Source organism: Neoarius graeffei, chromosome 8 (genome assembly GCF_027579695.1).
Source record: "Neoarius graeffei isolate fNeoGra1 chromosome 8, fNeoGra1.pri, whole genome shotgun sequence".
Classification (NCBI taxonomy): Eukaryota; Metazoa; Chordata; class Actinopteri; order Siluriformes; family Ariidae; genus Neoarius; species Neoarius graeffei.
Window position 1 is genome coordinate 48,410,577 of NC_083576.1, and position 22,881 is coordinate 48,433,457.

General features: G+C 40.0%; 1 protein-coding gene and 1 long non-coding RNA gene across 6 annotated transcripts in view; one reads left to right on the top strand and one right to left on the bottom strand.

Moving 5' to 3' along the window:
- gdpd2 (glycerophosphodiester phosphodiesterase domain containing 2) overlaps positions 1-22,881 on the top strand; it is a 166,443-nt gene that overhangs the window by 21,654 nt on the left and 121,908 nt on the right. Inside the window, exon 1 of one of the 5 annotated variants that reach the window (XM_060927742.1) lies at positions 4,787-4,811. The exons of 3 other annotated variants lie outside the window; for them this stretch is intronic. The gene's annotated coding sequence lies outside the window, so the exon portion shown is untranslated. Of the gene's footprint in view, positions 1-4,786; positions 4,812-17,131; positions 17,254-22,881 lie in introns of those variants that run through there. One more of the 5 variants, XM_060927744.1, reaches the window with a different exon arrangement.
- Positions 18,604-19,192, bottom strand: LOC132890663 (uncharacterized). Its single transcript, XR_009655228.1, has 2 exons — positions 18,914-19,192; positions 18,604-18,825 (listed from the first exon to the last, which is right to left on the bottom strand). It is a non-coding gene; the product is annotated as an uncharacterized LOC132890663 (long non-coding RNA).

A 22,881-nucleotide genomic window follows, 5' to 3' on the forward strand; every position in this document is an offset into this window, starting at 1 on the left:
ATATCTTGGAATTTGGACCGAGTTTTGTCCTACCGATCAGCTGGGCTGATAGACAATCGGTGAGTATTTCACGCATTTGCCGATTTTTATGTTTTGTGCGTATTGGTCGAGTCTTTGGCCGAGTCAAATAATTTGTAATGACTTGTTTTGAATAATAAAACGGTCTGTATGAGAACTTGCTAATTCTGTCACGCAGTGGGCACTGTGCAGTCAAAGTTATGATGGGGCATTGTTTCGTTTGTTTATAAATACTGTATTTTATACGTTTCTGAATTGCAAATATGCCTACATTACGCATTACAAATGCGTGAAATACTCACCGATTTTCTATCAGCCCAGCTGATCGGTAGGACAAAACTCGGTCCAAATTCCAAGATATGACGTCATGTGTTCTGCGCATGCACAGTAGGCTTGGTAGGACAAATCCAAGAGGTAGGATAACTTTACAGAACACCCACCAGTTAACCTAACCTTCATGTCTTTGGACTGTGGGGAAAACCAGAGCACACAGAAGAAACCCACACAGATACGGGGAGAACATGCAAACTCCACACAGAAAGGCCCCTGTTGGCCACTGGACTTGAGCCCAAAACCTTCTTGCTGTGAGGTAACAGGGCTAACCACTACACCACCGTGCCACCCAGGACACACGCATTTCAAACCTAATTCTGAAGTAATTACCAAGCCTGAACAAAAACAATTTTATGCCCAGTGAAAGGAAGGATGTCCGATCTTCCATAGTTAAAATGACAAATACCTGCAACTTTGTACACATGTGGTAATTTATTTTTGAAAATCGTGAATTTTAGCATTCTGCACAGATTCAGAGGTATCCTGAGAGGCCAGAGGCTTTGTCTAATTTATCATACTAACAAAACATTTAACATTGGTGCAGTTTTTCTTAATCATTTTGGTGCTTCAGTACTCATCTAAAGGTAAAATAAAATGATTTTAAAACTGCAATTTTAATATATTTTGGATCCTGAAAATTTGAGGAATGACACCCCCACCCCCTCAACCTTTTCTGAATTTTGGTCCATTTGTTTTCTTTCTTTTTTTTTTTACTTTTTATTTAAAATTTTCATTTTCCAGAGCAAGAGCAGAACATTCCCTGACATAGGACCTCTTAAAAATTGTTAGAATACAGAGAGAGGTTAAAATCAGAGCCACCCCTTACAGAGGGAGGGGCATTTACAGTAAGTCATTGTCCATTTTAAGAGGAATATGATGATGATGACAGTTCTGGGGTGTTCCGTGATAGTAACAATTTTGTTACTACAGAACATATCCTTTGGTCAAAGTCCCAGGTACAGTGCAACACAGTTCCATCTCTGTAAAAATGTGTCCATTTTCAGTTGTAGATTTTCAGTTATTTGTTCAAGTGTGTACACTTGTTTCAGTCTCTGTGTCCACTGACTTATGGTTGGTGGATTTGTATCTTTCCAGTTCACAGTTATCTTCTTGGCAGTCAATAAAAGTATTCGTAGGATATATCTTTGATTTGTATTATACATCTCCTTAAATATAGCTCCTAACAGAAATAATAATGGATCTAGGGGAACACACTTGTAAAATGCTTTCAGTTTCTTTTTTGACACTTCTCTAGAATTCCTCAATCACTGGGCAGTCCCTGAAGATGTGTGAGTGGTCCCCTATTTTTCCACATTTTCTCCAACATAATTCCACATGAAGTGCATTCATAAATGAAGAAATAATAAAAGGTGTATTAAAATATCTTATTTTTTATCTTCCAATCAAATTCTTTCCACATTTGACTACTGATTCCCTTATGACAATTTGTACACAGCTCCTCCCATGTGTCATCTTCAATTATAATATTTAATTCCAGTTCCCATTTTTTCTTGATATTCCCTGTATTTTGTGAGGCATCATTTATAAGCCTTTTATATATGTGTGAGACATATTTTTTAATTGGTATATGTTTTTCTATGATACTGATAAGAAGATCTATATTATTTGGCTTTTTACTGACCAATTCTCTTTCTTTATGACTTGTAAGATAGTGTCTTATTTGAAGATATCTATATAAATCATGTGATGGTAGTGTAAATTGTTCCTGAAGTTGGGAGAATGACTTAAGTTCTGTTCCATTAAATAATAAATTAATTGTATTGACACCAGTACTGATCCACCTTCTGAATCCACTGTCCCACATGGAAGGAGGGAATTCTATATTGCCCACTATTGGCATGGCCCTTGAGATTGATAATGGTCCTTCCAACATTTTTCTAACTGTTGTCCAAACCTTCAGGGTATGTTTTATCCATTCAGTTTCTATTTTAATTTTATTAATGTAGTTTATATTGATGAATGGCAGCACTAATAGAGATATACCTTTAGTTGTACTCTGTTCTATCTGTACCCATCCTGTTTCCTGATAATTTCTAATCCATGCTACTATTGCATTTAACTGTACAGCCCAATAATAATGTTTAAAATTGCATTTAACTGTACAGCCCAATAATAATGTTTAAAATTTGGCAGACCCAGACCTCCCCTTTTTTTCGGAAGAAGTAGGGTTTTTAGTCCAATCCTAGGGCTCTTTTTCTGCCAAATAAATCTAGAAATTAGTTTATTTAGCAGATTAAAAATGGAAATGGGCACTCTTATAGGTAAGGACTGAAATAAAAAGAGAAAGTTGGGTAAGAGGTTGATTTTCACAGTCTCAATTCTACCAGACAAGGAGAGGGGAAGAATCTCCCATCGTGTCATATCATTTTTTTATTTGTTTAATTAACTTGTTATAATTAGCAGGAAAATGGGGGCTGCGATAGTGAGGTGAGAAAGAGAGTGCAGGCAGGGTGGAGCAGTTGGAGAAGGATTTCAGGAGTCATTTGTGATAGGCTTTGACGTTCTTGTGCCTGCCGCAAATTCTCCTAGGTTAGGTGCGTGAGGGTGTGGAGTTTTGCACGCAGGTCAAGAACATACTGGATTTCATTTTTACTCGGTGAAGGTCCCTCCCAATTTTCCCGTAGCACATCCAGAATGGCATGTGGCCTACGCCCATATAATAATTCAAAGGGAGAAAACCCCGTGGAGGCTTGCAGGACCTCTCGTACTGTGAGTAACAGGGGCTCGAGCCACTTATCCCAATTACACGCATCTTCACCTATGAATTTCCAGATTATGTTCTTGAGTGTTTGGTTAAATCGCTCTACTAAGCCATCCGTTTGTGGGTGATAGACACTGGTGTGGATAGACTTAATCCCCAGTAACTCATACAGTTCGTGCAGTGTGTGTGACATAAACGAAGTGCCTTGGTCTGTCAGGATTTCTTTCGGAATCCCGACCCGGGAGATAAAGCGGAAGAGCGCTTCCACAATACTGCGTGCTGAGATATTGCGGAGAGGCATTGCTTCCAGATATCGCGTTGCATAGTCCACCAGAACTAAAATAAAGCGATATCCCCGTGCTGACCGATCTAATGGCCCGACGAGATCCACCCCGATTCGCTCAAACGGGGTCTCAGTTAGAGGGAGAGGGCGCAACGACGCTTTTGGAGTGGCCGCAGGATTTACTAATTGGCATTCACGGCATGCCGCACACCATAAATCATCAGGGAAAACAAAAACATAATAACACAGAACAGAACTTCTACCTTACCACTTGTCCACAGTAGCCTAACTCTGTGTCCAATCCCCATTGGTATTGGGACAGAGAGGTGTGACCTACCCTCTCTGTGGAAAAAAACACACATAGTGCAAACACAACCAACATTACATTAATACGTAAAGAAGGTCTGGGTGAGTGTAGTCCACTCATGTAAAGCCTAAACCCAGCATCCATCTGAACAGTATGTCTTTTAACTTAATTTGTATAAGCTTGTGACAACAGTCTTTCCACAATTATTCACATAGGTAGCATAACGACATGTATTCATAGTTCAATGTATAGAATTAACATCCCCACCTCTATATTGGTTCTGAATTGGCTTCCACAGTACCTTGATATTCACAGTCAAGTTTTCTCTTGTAGAAAAGACTTTAAATTGAACATTGACAGCACCGTATCCCTCTTTCTCTTGGTGTTGCTCCTCTATCCTTCCTTCAGCTCCTCCTCAATCTGTTCCCTGGTGGCACGGTGGTGTAGTGGTTAGCACGGTCGCCTCACAGCAAGAAGGTTCTGGGTTCGAACCCAGCGGCCGGCAAGGGTCTTTCTGTGTGGAGTTTGCATATTCTCCCCGTGTCTGTGTGGATTTCCTCCGGGTGCTCTGGTTTCCCCCACAATCCAAAGACATGTGGTTAGGTTAATATGAGATGGCCTTGGGCTGAGGTGCCCTTGAGCGAGGCACCTAACTCCCAACTGCTCCCCGGGCGCTGTTAGCATGGCTGCCCACTGCTCTGGGTATATGTGTGTGCTCATTGCTCACATGTGTGTGTTCACTACTTCAGATGGGTTAAATGCAGAGAGGAAATTTCACAAGTGTGTGATGAATAAAGTTGTGCTTTCTTTCTTTCTGTATCCACAGCATACCTCAATGCCCAGCTCCTTAAGCACCGTTGTTGCGCTTGTTAGCATTGCAGAGGTTCAGTTTTATTTTTATTTGTGCTGGGTACAGGCATTTTGCCTGTATGTCCTCCTTCTTAAGTTGTTTGATGACCCCACGAACTTTCACTTGTCTCTTTTGTAGATCTGGAGAGTAATCCTGATCAAAAAAGATCCGCTTGCCTTGGAAGAAAACTTGTCCCTGGCTCCATGCTTGCCGTATTATCTTGTCTTTTGTTGCTGCATTGAGGAATCTCACGATCAGTGACCTCGGGGAGCTGTTGGATCATTGGGCTTGGGTCTGAGTGAGTGATGTGCCCTCTCAATCTCAATATCCATTTCTGGTGGTAGTTTGAGTACCTTCTGAAGCAACTCTTTCACAAATCCGACCGTATCTTTTCCTTCATTTCCCTCTGGGATCTGGAAAATCCGTATGTTGTTTCATCTTAGTCTGTTCTGGAGGTCATCATATTTCGATGAAAACATCAGATCACGGTGAACCAGATATCGTAGCGCTCTCTGGTGCTGCATCATTGCATCTTCCACCCCACTGATACTGTCCTCCAGTTGTTCAGTTCATTCTTCGTGTTCTGCCATTTGTTTTTTTATGTCTGTAACAGCTTGTTCCAGGCTTTCGAGAGATAGCTTACTATGATTATGTCTGCCCTGGTTTTCTTTTCGAAGTTTCTTCAGCTCCTCCAATACTTCCATGTCTGACTGACACTTGTTGCTAGCCATGGTGGCTAAGCTAGCGGGTCTTGTTGGTCTTGGTTTCTCCTCCTTCTCTTTGCAGTGATCCTTTCTGCCAAATTTTTTTTGTCTCATAGTCGCACTTATATTACAGGGGTACTCTTTTTTGCATTTTAACATCTAATACCTTTAGTTGTCACTCATTTTTTGTTTTGTTCGACGGAGCTCTGTTTCTATACTGCTTCTCCTATCATGACATCACCAGAAGCCCAAATTTTGGTCCATTTCATATGGAATGACCCCCAATTCATAAAAGACCATGTCAGAAAAGACCAGAAGTTTGCTCAGGTACTGTGGCGCAACATCATTCAGTGCTTTATACGGTAGGTCAATAGTAGCATTTTATAATCAATGCAAAACTTGATTGGGAGCCAATGCAGTGTGGATAAGATGGGGGTGATGTGGTCATATCTTCTAGTAAGGACTCTTATTGCATTTTGGATGAACTGGAGTTTGGTTATGCACATACTGGTACATCCAGACAATAAGGCATTACAATAACCCAACCTAGAGGTTACAAAAGCATGAACTAGTTTTTCTGCATCAGGTAGTGACAGTATATTTCTTATCTTATCTTTCTATTCTGCTAGTTTTTTTTCCCTTTCTCTTTCTTTTTCTCCTTTTTCTTTTTGGCATTTTAATATTTTATTTCTACTATTGTTTAATTCTTATTATTTTCTTTTAATTCTTTTAATTCTTTTAATTAATTATTTTAGAATAAAGATAAAATTATTTTATGTAATTTTATTTCTCTATTGTTTACTGTTTTTGTTTTTACTTCTGTAAAGCACATTTAACTGCCATTGTGTATGAAATGTGCTATATAAATAAACTTGCCTTGCCTTGCCTTAGCAATACTTGAGATGAAAAAAGGCTACCTTTGTAATATTACGGGAGTCAAAACAGTCGCTGGTCCATGGTCAGCAGCTTTTTGGAAGGGCCAACAGAAGTTTTAAGTTGCCAGCCCATCTGGCCAGTTGGTTTTTTTATCATGTATAAAAATGAAGCACCTTGATATTTAGTTTTCTTGTGCATATACAGTAGATGACATTTGCTTGTGTGCATAAACTACATTTATGAATGAGATCGTGAGAGAGCTAATCACATTGCACATATTTATTACCATGCTGAGTGCATTTCATTTCCTGCTTGTCATCTCACCCATAATTGGTCACTATGCATATTGCAAATTTATTTATTTAAAAAAATATTTTTAACTTTCTGGAGAGAAGGTAGACATATGTAGTGCAAGAGGAAATGTCTGGACAGAAGGTAGGCACAGTGCTGGAGGAAGTTTCTGGAGAGAACATAGTGCCACATGAATGGGTGATGGACAGATGTAAGTACAGGAAGAGTTTATTTGAAAGTAAGCTGGCAAACAGTTCCAAAACGCGAGGCAAAGAGCAGAACCAGGGCAATGATCAGGCAATACACAAACAGGATATACTAGGCAAGGTAAAACATGGTCATTAAAACAAAAAGTAAAGTCAAAACCAGAGTAGCAAAACAATAATCAAGGCTTGGTAATGTCAGACACAAGGAACAGACCGTATACTTTGCAAAGTCTGTGTGTGAGGAGAGTCTTTACATGCACAAGCTGTGATTGTGTTCTGATCAAGAACAGGTGCATGGCAATTATGGAATCAATTTTGTGCCAAAATGTTCATACAATACTTTTGAAATATCAAACAAAAACGACAAATCAAAATACAAAAAAAAAGTCAATTTTTTTAGACTGGCAAACAAATTATTCGTGTAATCGTGCAAAATATCAGTCTATTACTCTTCAGAAACCTTTTATTTTTGTTCCGCGTCTTTCTCAGTTTTGTTTGACGTAATTTATTTTGGTTGCGATTCCAGCTTTCTCGTTTGCGCTCCCTGACTTTTTGCTTGCAGTTTTGGCACAAACTTCACGTGTGGGTGGGCTGTCCAGGAATGCATTCCCATTGGGTAACTTGTGTTTGACTGACAGCTACGCTCAGCCATTCCCTACTCGGATTCTGGCAGACTGTTTGACGAGTGACCGATCCATTGACGGTAAACAAGGATCGAGTGGACTTCAGTGGCGACTATGATATTGAATTAATTCAACAAAGTGTAAGTACGGGACAAATGTGTTGTATGTGTTGCAGTAGTACACATTATGCAGGTGTTTCATGGCAAGTCAAATGTTAGACTTAGCTCCACTACCCAATATAATAGCTGTCTTGCTAACGTTAAACACGCCTGCATAATGTGTACTACTGCAACACATACAACACATTTGTCCCGTACTTACACTTTGTTGAATTAATTCAATATCATAGCCGCCACTGAAGTCCACTCGATCCTTGTTTACCGTCAATGGATCGGTCACTCGTCAAACAGTCCGCCAGAATCCGAGTAGGGAATGGCTGAGCATAGCTGTCAGTCAAACACAAGTTACCCAATGGGAATGCATTCCTGGACAGCCCACCCACACGTGAAGTTTGTGCCAAAAATGCAAGCAAAAAGTCAGGGAGCGCAAACGAGAAAGCTGGAATCGCAACCAAAATAAATTATGTCAAACAAAACTGAGAAAGACGCGGAACAAAAATAAAAGGTTTCTGAAGAGTAATAGACTGATATTTTGCACGATTACACGAATAATTTGTTTGCCAGTCTAAAAAAATTGACTTTTTTTTTGTATTTTGATTTGTCGTTTTTGTTTGATATTTCAAAAGTATTGTATGAACATTTTGGCACAAAATTGATTCCATAGGCTCCTTGATTTTCATGTTGCTTGCTTGGTAGTGTTGCAGAGTCAGGGTCCTTCCAGAACAGGTTGATTTATACAGACATCATGTGATGGATCATGTGACACTTTGACTGCACACAGGTGGATCTTAAGCCTCACTCACAACCCACTGTGTTTGACAGGCATGGGTCATACGGTTTGGTAGCTCGCAGCCGTGCTGCAGGGTCGCGGTGAACCCGGGGGAAAGTTTGGGGGAGGAGTACAGGCAAAGTACTTGTCAAGTACAGGTTGCACACCTGACTTCCTCGAGGCGTGGGAAAAATTGCACCATTAGCCCATGGAAAGCGTATGTCTGATGCACGCGATCAGTGCGTGTTCAGTGAGTGTGGAGTGTATGTGACTTGCATTTTACCAGTTTCCTGCGCTACGAGTTCGGGCCGCACTTGTGAAGCATGTGTGACGCATGTGATTAGCACGTTACAATCACTCATAACTTGTGTGTGATGCAAGCCAGGAGTGGGTATAAAACCAGCGTGTCTGCAGCATTCTGCATCTGTCTTTCGACTGAAGAACATTGGATATTTTGTGGGAAAAATTTTTAAATTTTCAGTTTAAAGTTTAGCAAATGGGACCCAAGAAGAAGCGAGCAAAAGTGAAGTAACCCAGCCTGAAACAGCAGAGAGGGAGGAGGAGGAAGAATTTGATGATGATGGTAGCAGCACCGGCAAGCCATGCACGGACAGGGAGAAGTATGCCTTCAAGCCGGCAGAAGGCACAGCACCCCGCCAGAGGGATTTTCACAGGTAAATACAAATGTTTTAAACATTCATTTCAGTATCTATATGCTTATGTAATTAATATTACATATGCTGATTTTCATGTATGTTTTAGCTAACGATGCCCAGAAGTGAGGACATTGCAATCCCATCATTGCTGTCAGGCCATTGTGCCATGCTCAGTGATGAGAACAAGGACATCCCAACACCCCGTTCCACCACTCAGCAGGAGTAGGAGCAGGACAGTAGCTTGGAGTCAGAGTCAAAGTGTGTTTCAGTGCTCAAACTGTTGGGCTATTTAGTTGGGATTTTTTACAATGTAATAAAATGTGTTATTCCCTTATACTCATGTTTTATTATTTGATGTTTGCATGGTAAATTAAACATATACTCAAATAAAAACAGCAAATAAGGTGGTCTTCTTCCCTTCTACAATGCTACACGCTACATGATCGGTTCCTTGGTTCCTCCCCAATATATATACCCAGAGTCTTGCTCCTTGTCTCATGTACAGGTCGCGTGTGCTGCGTGCAGGTCGCGTGCGCTGCGTGAAGGCCGCGTGCGCTGCGTGCAGGTCGCGTGTGCTGTGTGCAGGTCGTGTGCACTGCGTGCACACCACACATAGGGGTAGAAAGTGAGGTGTACTTCTGTCTTGCGTGCCGCACAAATAGCAAGTGTGGAATACTTGTGTAGTACTTCTGAGGCGCGTCACTCATACCATGACCGTGCGTCACTCATGCGTCTTATTGTCATTGCAAAAAGCCCCTACTAGCCACACTGCTGACTTGGTTCAGGTGTACAAAAGGAGTATGGGTCCCGTACAGTACGTAGTGCATGCATTCTTGATTTGTCGCAAGACCCGTAGAATTTGCATGTGCAGGACCAAAAGTCTCCATGGGCAGTCTGCGACCTCTTATGGCACTGAACACACGCAAGTGTCATGCAAGTCTCAAGCACGGTTTTGCCAAATTTTTACTGTAGACTGCCCATAGTAGCATGTATGGCGGATTGTGATTGAGGCTTTAATCAACTAATTATGTGACTTATGAAGTGAATTGGTTGGACCAGCTCTTATTTAGGGGTTGCATACGAAAGGGGGTGAATACCTATGCACACTCCAGATTTCTGTTTTTTCATCTTAATTATTGTTTGTGTCACAATAAAACAACAATTTGCACCTTTAAAGTTGTAGACATGTTGTATAAATCAAATGGTGCTAACCCTCCAAAAATCCATTTTAATTCCATCTTGTAATGCAACAAAACAGGACAAACACCAAAGGGGATGAATACTTTTGCAAGACACTGTAACTGATTGTCAATTTGTTGATGTATATGGCGACTTTTCTATGCATACTAAGGTACATTTTGGTGTTCCACAAGGTTCTGTCTTAGGCCCACTGCTTATATATATATATATATATATATATATATATATATATATATATATATATATATATATATATATATGTATATATATATATATATATATATATATATATATATATATATACAGTGGTGCTTCAAAGTTTGTGAACCCTTTAGAATTTTCTGTATTTCTGCATAAATATGACCTAAAACATCATCAGATTTTCACACAAGTCCTAAAAGTAGATAAAGAGAACCCAGTTAAACAAATGAGACAAAAATATTATACTTGGTCATTTATTTATTGAGGAAAATGATCCAATATTACATATCTGTGAGTGGCAAAAGTATGTGAACCTCTAGGATTAGCAGTTAATTTGAAGGTGAAATTAGAGTCAGGTGTTTTCAATCCATGGGATGACAATCAGGTGTGAGTGGGCACCCTGTTTTATTTAAAGAACAGGGATCTAGCAAAGTCTGATCTTCACAACACATGTTTGTGGAAGTGTATCATGGCATGAACAAAGGAGATTTCTGAGGACCTCAGAAAAAGCATTATTGATGCTCATCAGGCTGGAAAAGGTTACAAAACCATCTTTAAAGAGTTTGGACTCCACCAATCCACAGTCAGACAGATTGTGTACAAATGGAGGAAATTCAAGACCATTGTTACCCTCCCTAGGAATGGTCGACCAACAAAGCTCACTCCAAGAGCAAGGCATGTAATAGTCGGCGAGGTCACAAAGGACCCCAGGGTAACTTGGAAGCAACTGAAGGCCTCTCTCACACTGGCTAATGTTAATGTTCATGAGTTCACCATCAGGAGAACACTGAGCAACAATGGTGTGCATGGCAGGGTTGCAAGGAGAAAGCCACTGCTCTCCAAAAAGAACATTGCTGCTCATCTGCAGTTTGCTAAAGATCACGTGGACAAGCCAGAAGGCTGTTAGAAAAATGTTTGTGGACGGATGAGACCAAAATAGAACTTTTTGGTTTCATTGAGAAGCGTTATGTTTGGAGAAAGGAAAACACTGCATTCCAGCATAAGAACCTTATCCCATCTGTGGAACATGGTGGTGGTAGTATCACGGTTTGGGCCTGTTTTGCTGCATCTGGGCCAGGATGGCTTGCCATCATTGATGGAACAATGAATTCAGAATTATACCAGTGAATTCTAAAGGAAAACGTCAGGATATCTGTCCATGAACTGAATCTCAAAAGAAGGCGGGTCATCCAGCAGGACAGCGACCCTAAGCACACAAGTCGTTCTACCAAAGAGTGGTGAAAGAAGAATAAAGTTAATGTTTTGGAATGGCCAAGTCAAAGTCCTGACCTTAATCCAATCGAAATGTTGTGAAGGACCTGAAGCAAGCAGTTCATGTGAGGAAACCCACCAACATCCCAGAGTTGAAGCTGTTCTGTACGGAGGAATGGGCTAAAATTCCTCCAAGCCGGTGTGCAGGACTGATCAACAGTTACCGGAAATGTTTAGTTGCAGTTATTGCTGCACAAGGGGGTCACACCAGATACTGAAAGCAAAGGTTCACATACTTTTGCCACTCACAGATATGTAATATTAGATCATTTTTCTCAACAAATAAATGACCAAGTATAATATTTTTGTCTCATTTGTTTAACTGGGTTCTCTTTATTTACTTTTAGGATTTATGTGAAAATCTGATGATATTTTAGGTCATATTTATGCAGAAATATAGAAAATTCTAAAGGGTTCACAAACTTTCAAGCACCACTGTATATATATGCGCTACCACCTCTGGATAATATTATTCATAAGCATGGTAATAGCTTCTACTGTTATGCTGATGACACACAGTTGTATGTTTCAGCAAAGCCAGATGAGAGACACTAGCTTAATAAAATTGAGGAATGTGTAAAAGACATTAGACACTGGCTGCTTATTAACTTCCTTCTACTTAATTCTAGCAAGACAGAAGTACTTGTACTAAGACCACATGCAGCTAGAAGTAAGTTTTCTGATTACACAGTAATACTGGTTGGCCTTTCTGTTTCTTCATGTGCAGCAGTAAAAGACCTTGGGGTGATCATTGACTCCAGTCTTTAATTTGAAACTCATTGAAACATAACTGAAATTAACTGACAATTTGCTCACATTAAGTTGCACTAATAATAATTTTGGTATAATAAATTAAAAAGGAGAATTTCACAATTCGCTATCATTCTCTCGTTCTATTATTAGGCAAATTTAGCAACTTTTCCAAAAGTGCTCAAACTTAAGGACACTAGAATTAGTAGATTTCAGCATATTTTAGCCACATTCTGTGGAGACTGCATGTAATTGTGATGACTTATCTGAACTCAACGATAATGTTCTATTATGTCTGTGTCTCTCCGTCACGTCTGCGTGTGTCAGCGCTTGGAATGCACAGCGTCACGCCTCAGACCCCAACTCACGTGCAGCACCGTGCTCAAGCTCATTTGGACCAATTGCCTATGGAATCAATTTTGTGCCAAAATGTTCATACAATACTTTTGAAATATCAAACAAAAACGACAAATCAAAATACAATTTGTTTGCCAGTCTAAAAAAATTGACTTTTTTTTGTATTTTGATTTGTCGTTTTTGTTTGATATTTCAAAAGTATTGTATGAACATTTTGGCACAAAATTGATTCCATACACTCCAAACATGTCAGAGACAAAGTTGTAAAGAACTATGGATCAGGGTTGGGTTATAAAAAATATCCCAAACTTTGAATATCCCACAGAGCACCATTAAATCCATTATAGCAAAATGGAAAGAACATGTCACCACTACAAACCTGATAAGAGAAGGCCACCCACCAAAACTCACAGACCAGGCAAGGAGGGCATTAATCAGAGATGCAACAAAGACACCAAAGATAACACTGAAAGAGCTGCAAAGATCCACAGTGGAGATGGGAGTATCTGTCCATAGGACCACTTTAAGCCGTACACTACACAGAGCGGGGCTTTATGAATGGGACAACAGTTCTCTTTCAAAACTACAGCAATTGGTCTCCTTAGTTCCCAAAACATTTAGAGAGTGTTGTTAAAAGTAGAGGTAATGCAACACAGTGATAAACATGCCCCTGTCCCAACTTTTTTTTAAATGTGTTGCTGACACCCAATTCAAAATGAGCATATATTTTTCAAAAAACAATAAAAATTTCTCACTTTCAACATTTGATATGTTGTACTATTTTCAATGAAATATAGGGTTTCCATGATTTGCAAATTATCGCATTCTGTTTTTATTTACAGTTTACACAGCATCCCAACTTTTTTTGGAATTGGGGTTATAAATCACAGGTCTGATAACTGCTAGTTTAAAGGATTTAGGTACACAGAGAGTGTTGAGGGAAGAATTGATTATTTTTAGAAGAGGTTTGATTGCTCCTGGTATTATCTGTTTGAAGAGTTGTGTTGGTAAGGGATCTAGTACACAAGTTGAAGATTTTGATGAAATTTGTGCAGTTAGTTTGGTTTCTCTCAGGGAAGTAACATTCTAATCATGAATCTGATAGTTATATTGTTGTCTAAAGGGTTATTTATCAAACTGTCTTTAAATTAATAGTTTGAATTTTTTGTCTGACATTTTCAATTTTGTCACTGAAAAAATTTATGAAGTTATTGCTCCTGCATATTGAAGGTGTGTATGTTTCTGTGGTGATCTTATTCCTAGTTAATATTGCTTCAGTAAGAATTAGAATCTTGGATTATTGTTAAAAATCTAGGATTATATTTATGTTCTATTAGGATGGAGAGATACATAGATCTAGCAGCACTAAGAGCGTTTCTATACCTCAAGAGGTTCTCCTTTCATGCTAATTGGAATACCACCAATTTTGTGGGTCTGATGGTGATCCAGTCAAAGTTCATAACTCTGGGAGACTATTGATAAAACTTTGTGCAGTAGCTGACGTGAATGTATATTTGATGCAGTAATGTGGCAAGGTGCATATATTATTGCGAAGACATATTTTGAATGGGATGAGATAATGATCTGAGTATACTTTCTATATTTAATCCACATATTAGTAATAGATTAAGTGTGACCACCATTATGAAAAGGTCCTATGACATTTTGATTAACACCTACTGAATCTAAAATGGGCAAGAACACTGTTTTCAGAGGGTCTTCTGGGTTATCAAAATAAATATTAAAGTCTCCAACAACTAAGTCTTTGTCTAAGGAAATAACCAGGTTTGAGATGAAATCCGCAAATTCTGAAAGAAATGCAGAATATGGCCCAGGGGGTCTGTAAATAATAATTAGCAGAATTGGATGGGAAGACATATTTTTTTGTGGTTACATACACTGATCAGTCATAAAATTATGCTCGCTCAGTGCAGGGACGGTTATTAGGAGAATACCAGCAGATGCGAAGTGAACTGGATATCTGTATGTCATAGCTCACCGCTGTGGTGTTGCAGGCTCTCCTAACATGCCTCATGCCCACCATGAGTGCTCCTCTCATATCCTGACCTGACAAATTCTCTGGGGAGGTTTCTGAGTGTAAAGGATTCCTGCTTCAGTGCTCGCTCTACTTATCTACATAGACAGGTATGACTGACCAGCAGAAAATTGCTCAGTTTATCAACTTGCTCACTGGGAAGGTGCTCCATTGGGCGATCGCTGTGTGGGAAAGGGATGGTGAACTCACAACTCCTTATGATCAGTTTGTGGAACTTTTTAAAAGTGTACGACTACCAGCCAGAGGGCATAGAAGTCGGTGAGCAGCTGTTGACAATACAGCAAGGGGATCGAAGTCACCAGATATGCACTAGTGTTCCATACCCTTGCTGCCATGAGTAGGTGGAATGAGCCGGCCCTGAAAGCCACTTTTCATCAGGGACTTATTCTTACAGAACTAGCCTGTCGGGATGAGCAACAAACCCTAGACTCCCTCATTGACTTGGCCATCAGGCTTGACAATCTTCTCTGAAATAGGCTATCATTACAAGGTTCCATCTCAAACACTCAGACTTCCACTACCACTACACCCATGGGGATCTCTGGCACCTGCATGAATTGCTCCGAGCATAGGAATTGGAGCAGTGCTCTCCCAACACTTTGGGGAGAAACCCAAGTTATGGTCAGTGGCCTTCTTCTCCAGGAAGTTCATGCCAGCAGAGCAAAATTATGACATCTGGAACCGGGAGCTCCTGGCTGTTAAGCTGGCGTTGGAGGAGTGGAGACACTGGCTCGAGGGAGCCACACACTCTTTCACAATATATACAGATCACAAGAACTTGGCATACCTCAAGTCTGCAAAATGTCTGAACCCCTGTCAAGCGCACTGGTCCCGCTTCTTTGCCAGGGTTCATTTCATGATTGCACACAGACCCAGGTCCAAGAATACAAAGTCAGATGACCTGTTCAGAATGCACTCCCCCATAACCAGGGCTCGACATTAAGCACTGCCCGATTGCCCGGGGCAAGTGAAACATGCATTCGCAGTGTTTCCCACAGACCAGGTAGCAATTTGTGGTGCTCCACTGTGCCGATGAGGGAATCGTGCACGGTGGTGTCGTGGTGGTCGGTGGAGTCGGTCATTGGGGTGTATGCAAAGTGTTTACAGCGGGCGGTGTTCAAACACACAGCATTTTTCTTCAGAATCACCTGCTGGGACTATTTTAAAGCTACAAGAAGCATTTGAGATTATTCAGTTTAATCTAGATTCTTTTAAGTTCTTTAAGAAAAGACAGCTAAAACAATTTTTCCCAGAACCCTGCCTGGTTTCATTCCTTGACCCAACTTTACATTACAGGGCAGGCCATTAGTTTGCTGGGCTTGATGTTGGTGGAAAACCTGTCTTTTAAATTTATGAAAATTACTCACCAAAATTGAAGTTAAAGTTTAGTTTTTACTAGAGATGCACCGATTGCAATTTTTTGGGCCGATTCCGATTTCCGATTTTCCATGGAGTGTGACCTGCCGATACCGATTTTGGCCGATTCTGATTTCATTTTTTCAAACCACTTCACAGCACACACAAAGACTATTTTCTTTTTATCTTTTCTTTAATAGAACATTCTGCCAGATTTTCAGTAATAAATTTTCAACATCTCAAAGGTTGAAAACAAACAAAAAGACATTGTTCTTTGTAAAATCTTTCTTCATATTTGGTATTAACATATTAATTCCTGAAATAGGAAATTCACACAAACATTTTTTTCTTTTCCCATCCAATATCTGGCACAAAAACAACTTCCCCCTCATATATTATTTGCCTACTGCTATGGAACACACTTTCATAAGCCTATTTAGATCTGAAAACTTATGCCTTATAGAACAACCCATTTCTTCATTCAGTATCAAAATACAAAAATAATTTCCAGTCATACTTATACCATAGCCATTCTATCATCTTTGTCAAATGTGTATTTGTAGAGTAATTTCCAATGGAATCAAGTGTAACCAAGGTTGTAAAACAAACAAAAAGACATTTTTTCTCTCTCTCTTTGTACAAATCTAACTAGATGTTTGGTAATAGGCTAACGTATTAATTCTTGTAATGGGAAATTCACACAACCACAAACATTTTCTTCTTTTCACATCCAATATCCGGCACAAAAAAAATTCACTATATTTGGATATCCAAATATAATGAATTTTTTTTTTAAGGGCACACGCACCGGAGCTCGTTAAGCGCGCAGGACTGACACTGCATAAAATCTATGTTTTGGTGCCACCTGTACAATGAGCAGTTCAGTGACTATAACCTGCTGTGAGGTTAGTGCAATGAGTTCACCTTTGTGGTTTCATGGTAGAGTGCTTTCCCCTGAAAAGTTTGTGTGGAAGATGGATCATGTAGCAGCCTGCATGGCTAAACTTCTCAAACAAGAAAAGCTTGAATTCTGCATATTCATTCTGCAATTATTAAAATCCCTTACAGTGTTTGGACAACTCTACATGCCTGTTAGCCTTCACCCGCCCTGGTTAGTAACTGTTGTATGGCAGGGGTGGATGGGAATTGGCAAAGACCAAATTAGGAGGAATATTGGAGGGAAAACCCCAGAGACCCAGGAGCAGGTTTGGGCAACCATGTCCAGGGGTTGTCAACTGCCTGACTAGGTCTCACAAGACTGGATACAGACCCATCAATTGTTTCAGCAGATAAAACCAACAAAGGTGGGTAGGCTAAACAAAAACTACACTCAAGTAAAAGTATTGTTACTTTTATAATAATAATGACTCAAGTAGAAAGAAAAGTACCCATCCAAATGACAAATTAAGTATGAATAAAAAAAAGTCTTGTAAAATGACTACTCAAGTAGTGAATAACTTTATACACTGTCAGAAATAGGGGTAGAGTAGGAGTCCATTTCTGTCCCCCAAGGTATAATCTACTCTAATGTAACCCATAGGGTTCATTATTGGACCTCAAGGTAACTGTGTGCCTTTTTAGGGCCAAAAAATACACATGTTCCAAACAGTATTTAAAGGGTACAAATAAGTACCTTAAAGGGTACTGCCCCAGTGATAATCTGTTGTAGCCCTAAATCTACAATGTCCTTTATTTTCTGAGTGTATGATGATTTATTACATCTTATCATTTAAGTTCTCATCTCATCTCATTATCTGTAGCTGCTTTATCCTGTTCTGCAGGGTCGCAGGCAAGCTGGAGCCTATCCCAGCTGACTACGGGCGAAAGGCGGGGTACACCCTGGACAAGTCGCCAGGTCATCACAGGATCAGTTAAGTTGTTAACACATTTGTCATGTATTATAGTCAAATGTATCAGAATATCAGTTCTGCCCAAAATAAACATGTAAAGTGTTTGTCTAACAAACACAAAATAAAATCTGCCCATTCAAGTACGAAATCACATTCCTAATTTAAAAAAGTATATATTTACCAAAAATATAAATTACAGCAATTTTACCATGTGAAGCCTCACTCACAACCCGCCGTACGGGCTGCTACGGGCAGTCTACAGTAAAAAAAAAAAATTGGCAAAACCGTGCTTGAGACTTGCGCGACACCATACGTGTTTTCAGCACCGTAGAAGGTTGCAGACTGCCCGTGGAGACTTTTGGTCCTGCACATGCAAATTCTACGGATTTTGCGACAAATCAAGAACACATACACTACATACGGGACCTGTACTCCTTTTGTACACCTGAATCAAGTCAGCAGCGCAGCTAGTAGGGGCTTTTTGCGATGAAAGTAAGACTCATGAGTGACGCACGGTCATTGTATGAGTGACGTGCCTCAGAAATGCTACGCCAGTATTCCACACTTGCTATTTGTGTGGTGTGCAAGACAGAAGTGCATCTCACTTTCTACCCCTATGTGTGGTGTGTACGCAGCGCAAGCAACACGAGGGGCAAGACTCTGGGTATATATATTGGGGAGGAACCAAGGAACCAATCATGTAGCGTGTAGCATTGTAGAAGGGAAGAAGACCACCTCATTTGCTGTTTTTATTTGAGTATATGTTAATTTACCATGCAAACATCAAATAATAAAACACGAGTATAAGGGAATAACGCATTTTATTACATTGTAAAAAATCCCAACTAAATAGCCCAACAGTTTGAGCACTGAAACACACTTTGACTCCGAGCTGCTGTCCTGCTCCTACTCCGGCTGAGTGGTGGGACGGGGTGTCGGAATGTTCTTGTCCTCATCACTGAGCATGGCACAATGGCCTGACAGCGATGATGGGATTGCAATGTCTTCACTTCTGTTCATTGTTAGCTGAAACATACATGAAAATCAGCATATATAATATTAATTACATAAGCATATACATACTGAAATGAATGTTTAAAGCATATGTATTTACCTGTGGAAATCCCTCTGGCGGGGTGCTGTGCCTTCTGCCGGCTTGAAGGCATACTTCTCCCTGTCCGTGCAGGGCTCGCCAGTGCTGCTACCATCATCATCAAATTCTTCCTCCTCCTCCCCCTCTGCTGTTTCAGGCTGGGCTACTTCACTTTTGCTTGCTTCTTCTTGGGTCCCATTTGCTAAACTTTAAACTGAAAATTTAAAAAATTTTCCCACAAAATATCCAATGTTCTTCAGTCGAAAGACAGATGCAGAATGTTGCATACTCACTCCTCATACTCACATACTCATACTCACTCCTGGCTTGCATCACACGCAAGTTATGAGTGATTGTAATGTGCTAATCACATGCGTCACACATGCTTCACAAGTGCGGCCTGAACTTGTAGAGCAGAAAACTGGTAAAATGCAAGTCACATGCACTCCACACTCACTGAACACACACTGATCACATGCGTCAGACATACGTTTTCCACAGGCTAATGGCACAATTTTTCCCACGCCTTGAGGAAGTCAGGTGTGCAACCTGTACTTGACAAGTACTTTGCCCGTACTCCTCCCCCAAACTTTCACCCGGGTTCACCGTGACCCTGCGGCATAGCTGCAAGCTACCAAACCCTGCAACCTATGCATGTCCAAAACACTTACTGTATGGCGGGTTGTGAGTGAGGCTTAAGTTGAACAAATCTTCCAAATTAACTTACTCATAACATCTCTTCCATTTTTTTCTGGCTTTAGAACCTCAGCGCCACAATTTTACGCACCCGCAGTGTTACAATAGCAGTTTCAGGCCAGTGGCATTCAGCAGATGTGCTGGCACTTTGTTTTATCTTGGAGACTGTTTAGCCTATCAACATTTCAGTACTTTTAGAGTTAGGGTTGGGTGAGATTAAGGTTAAGCTAGGGTGACAATATCACTTTCTGAATGGTAATATGCATGGTGACACATACAACCAGCACAAACGGTTGCTGTCTACAATGCACAATAACACAATTTAGCAGGTTCACATGATGTCCATACTGTACATGCATTCAGTGCCACTGACTGGAAACTGCTGTTGTAAAACTGTGGCTCTGCAGTGAGACCCTTCTCAATGGGTTCGGGAATTTGATCCTACATACTTCCACACTGATGTTGATGTTGTAGAAGCTGTGTGAGCATGAATGACAAATAATTTAATACATTAAATAATAGTAGCAAGAAGTGTGTAGCAGTGGCGGCTGGTAGTCTTTCAAACAGGGGAGGCTGGTCGGTTACGATATTTCCAGATTTTAAAAGAAAAAACACATCAATTTTGCCCATACTCTTGCCTCTGATCTGGCTGATTTTTGGCAGGGTCACAAACTGTGAAATAACAGGTTCTTTTGGCCCATTAGCCTACTGTCCAATATACATGATGGTGGTGTTGGGGGGGTATTTTAACATTTTATATTTTAAAATTGTAGCATGTTGTTTAAAAATTGACCTCGGCTGTGTTTTTGTTTAAAAATGTTTTCCAAATTGTAGCGGTGTTTAATTAATATCCAGAAAAACATATATTCCAATATAATATACTCAGCATAAACATTTTAAATAGATTCTATATTTTTGGTCCATCCATGACATATTACTAAAGTAGCGTATTTACTGTTGTTGATGTGGGTCACTTGCTGTTAGCTAATTCACTTTCTCGTACCAGGAGAGCTGAAAGGAACGAGTATTATTCCCTACCTTTTTCACCAAGTCAATTTGAGGCGTTGGTCTACCCTGCTCTTTAATTTTAATTTTTTCCTCGAAAGGAAGACTGGCAAATGGCTTCGCCAAAATTAAATCAGCAATGCTTGGCATCCGTGCGCAGCTTTCTTGCTAGCTGACTAGCCCCCTCAAGTTCAAGTTCAGTCACTCAAATAAACGACATTTCTGGAACTAAGATAGCAAACTTGACAACACTATATTTACACTTTATTTACAATGAAAATATATACAAACTAAAAAAGCTGGTAGAAACCGTATGTAATGAATGAAATCGAAATGTAAGCTGATCTCTTACAATACACCACAGCACTTGCGAATCCGCATGGGACTGAACTGATGTTGCCAGATACTGCTGACGTTATCCAGCCCAAAATATGTTCAAAACCCGCCAAAATGCACTTAAAACCGCCCAATTGGGCGGGAAACCCCCCAATCTGGCAACACTGTACCGCTGCTTGTCTATAGTTCAAATGAGCTGTCAATCAAAGAAAATATCCGGCCGCTTTCACCAATCACCAGTCTCCTCGCGGAAACTGCCATGTCCCTCCCATGTGAGGCTCGGAGTCCGTGGGCGGGCATTTTCGCAGTATTTGTCCAATAACCGTCTTGCATTTTGAGATTGAAAAGCGCATAGCTCCCAAATGTCGTTGAAGTCCATTGAGGCTGGGAGTCCGTGAGACTCCGTGGGCAGGCATTTTCGCAGTATTTGTCCAATAATCGTCTTGCATTTTGAGATTGACAAGCACATAACTCCCAATCCACTGAGGCTGGGCTGCATCGCGCTGTCACGAGGGGGAAAAACTCACGCACACATTAGGCGAACTGGGGAAAGTTATAAGGGAATGATTTCGCACTGTAGTTGGGTTGAGGACATATTTCTATGATTCTGGATCTGAAATAGCAATGTTATAAGGTCGGCTATAACATAAGCCTAGCACAATTCATCCTACACGATGTTCGTCATTTTTAGAGGAGGCTGAGCCTCCCTCGTTGTCTTAGAGCAATCGCCCGTGGTGTGTAGTCTAATATACCAGAGTATAAGTACATTTTTAAAAATCGTATATGTATTCAAGTAAGAGTGAAGTATTGTGTATTAAAACTACTTCTATAAGAGCAATTTATTTTTATGAAAAAGTTACTTAAGTACATGTAACAGAGTAAACATAACATGCTACTACCCACTTCTGCAAACCAAGCACTTAAATACTGTAGCAAAACCAATAAATGGATGAAAATCTACCTGCAGAGAATTATTTAGCTCATCAAGAAAGGGAAAACATGGCTTGTTAAAAAAAATTTCAGCAAACAAAAAACCCCTCTTCATATCAAGTTCAAAACAGATCTACTTATCTATTCATGGGCTGTGGTGTTCGTCACACTGTGGTGTGACTAACATGGGCTATTCATGGGCTGTGGTGTTGGTGCCAGTGCGAAACAAAACATAGATACTTCAAATTGATGTGCCCTATTTATAACAATGAAATGATCAAAAATGATTAAGCTTTAAAATGAATGTTATCACCATGCCATTGTGTGAATTGCTTATCTGGACCTTTGTCAGCAAGGAATTTTATGTTGCTGAGCCAAATCTCACTTACTGATGTGCTTGATGATGATTATAAGGTGCACAGTCCTTTGTTGGAGTGTACAGTATAGATCTTTGTCGGAACCAGTCATGGTTGCTGTAGAATTTGAGTTCCTTTCTGAAGGATCAGTTTAAAAATGTACTGTGTATCATGATGCTCTTAAATGGTCTAAAGTTTGTACTACTGTGTTGGGATAGTGGCATGCACCCAGAGCCCCTATTTTGTATAAAGCTGAAGGTCAGATTTTTGCATAGAAGCATGGAAGTTGCAAGAACTCATTGTTTGTTTTCATAAACTAATGTTTTCAATGTTGAAATGCTGTGTTCTCTGACTTTTCAACTGAGGCATGCATTCCATGATAGAAACATTTTCAAAATATAATAACTGGTAATATTGTGTAAATGGTGCTGTCAAAGACAAGTATAGCATAATGGTAAGACTAGAATTATGCCAGACTATTTATTTTAATTACCTTAAACAAATTATTTTATGAAAAGTATGCAACCTTGGCAATAAATTGCACCCTTAGGTGGAACATGTCTGGTCATACAATCTGAGCTGCCTATGCAGGTTTGCAGCTTTTTTTCTTTTTTTTTAAAAAAACTGCTCACATATCAACCAGAGGCATGTAGAAAAACACAGATG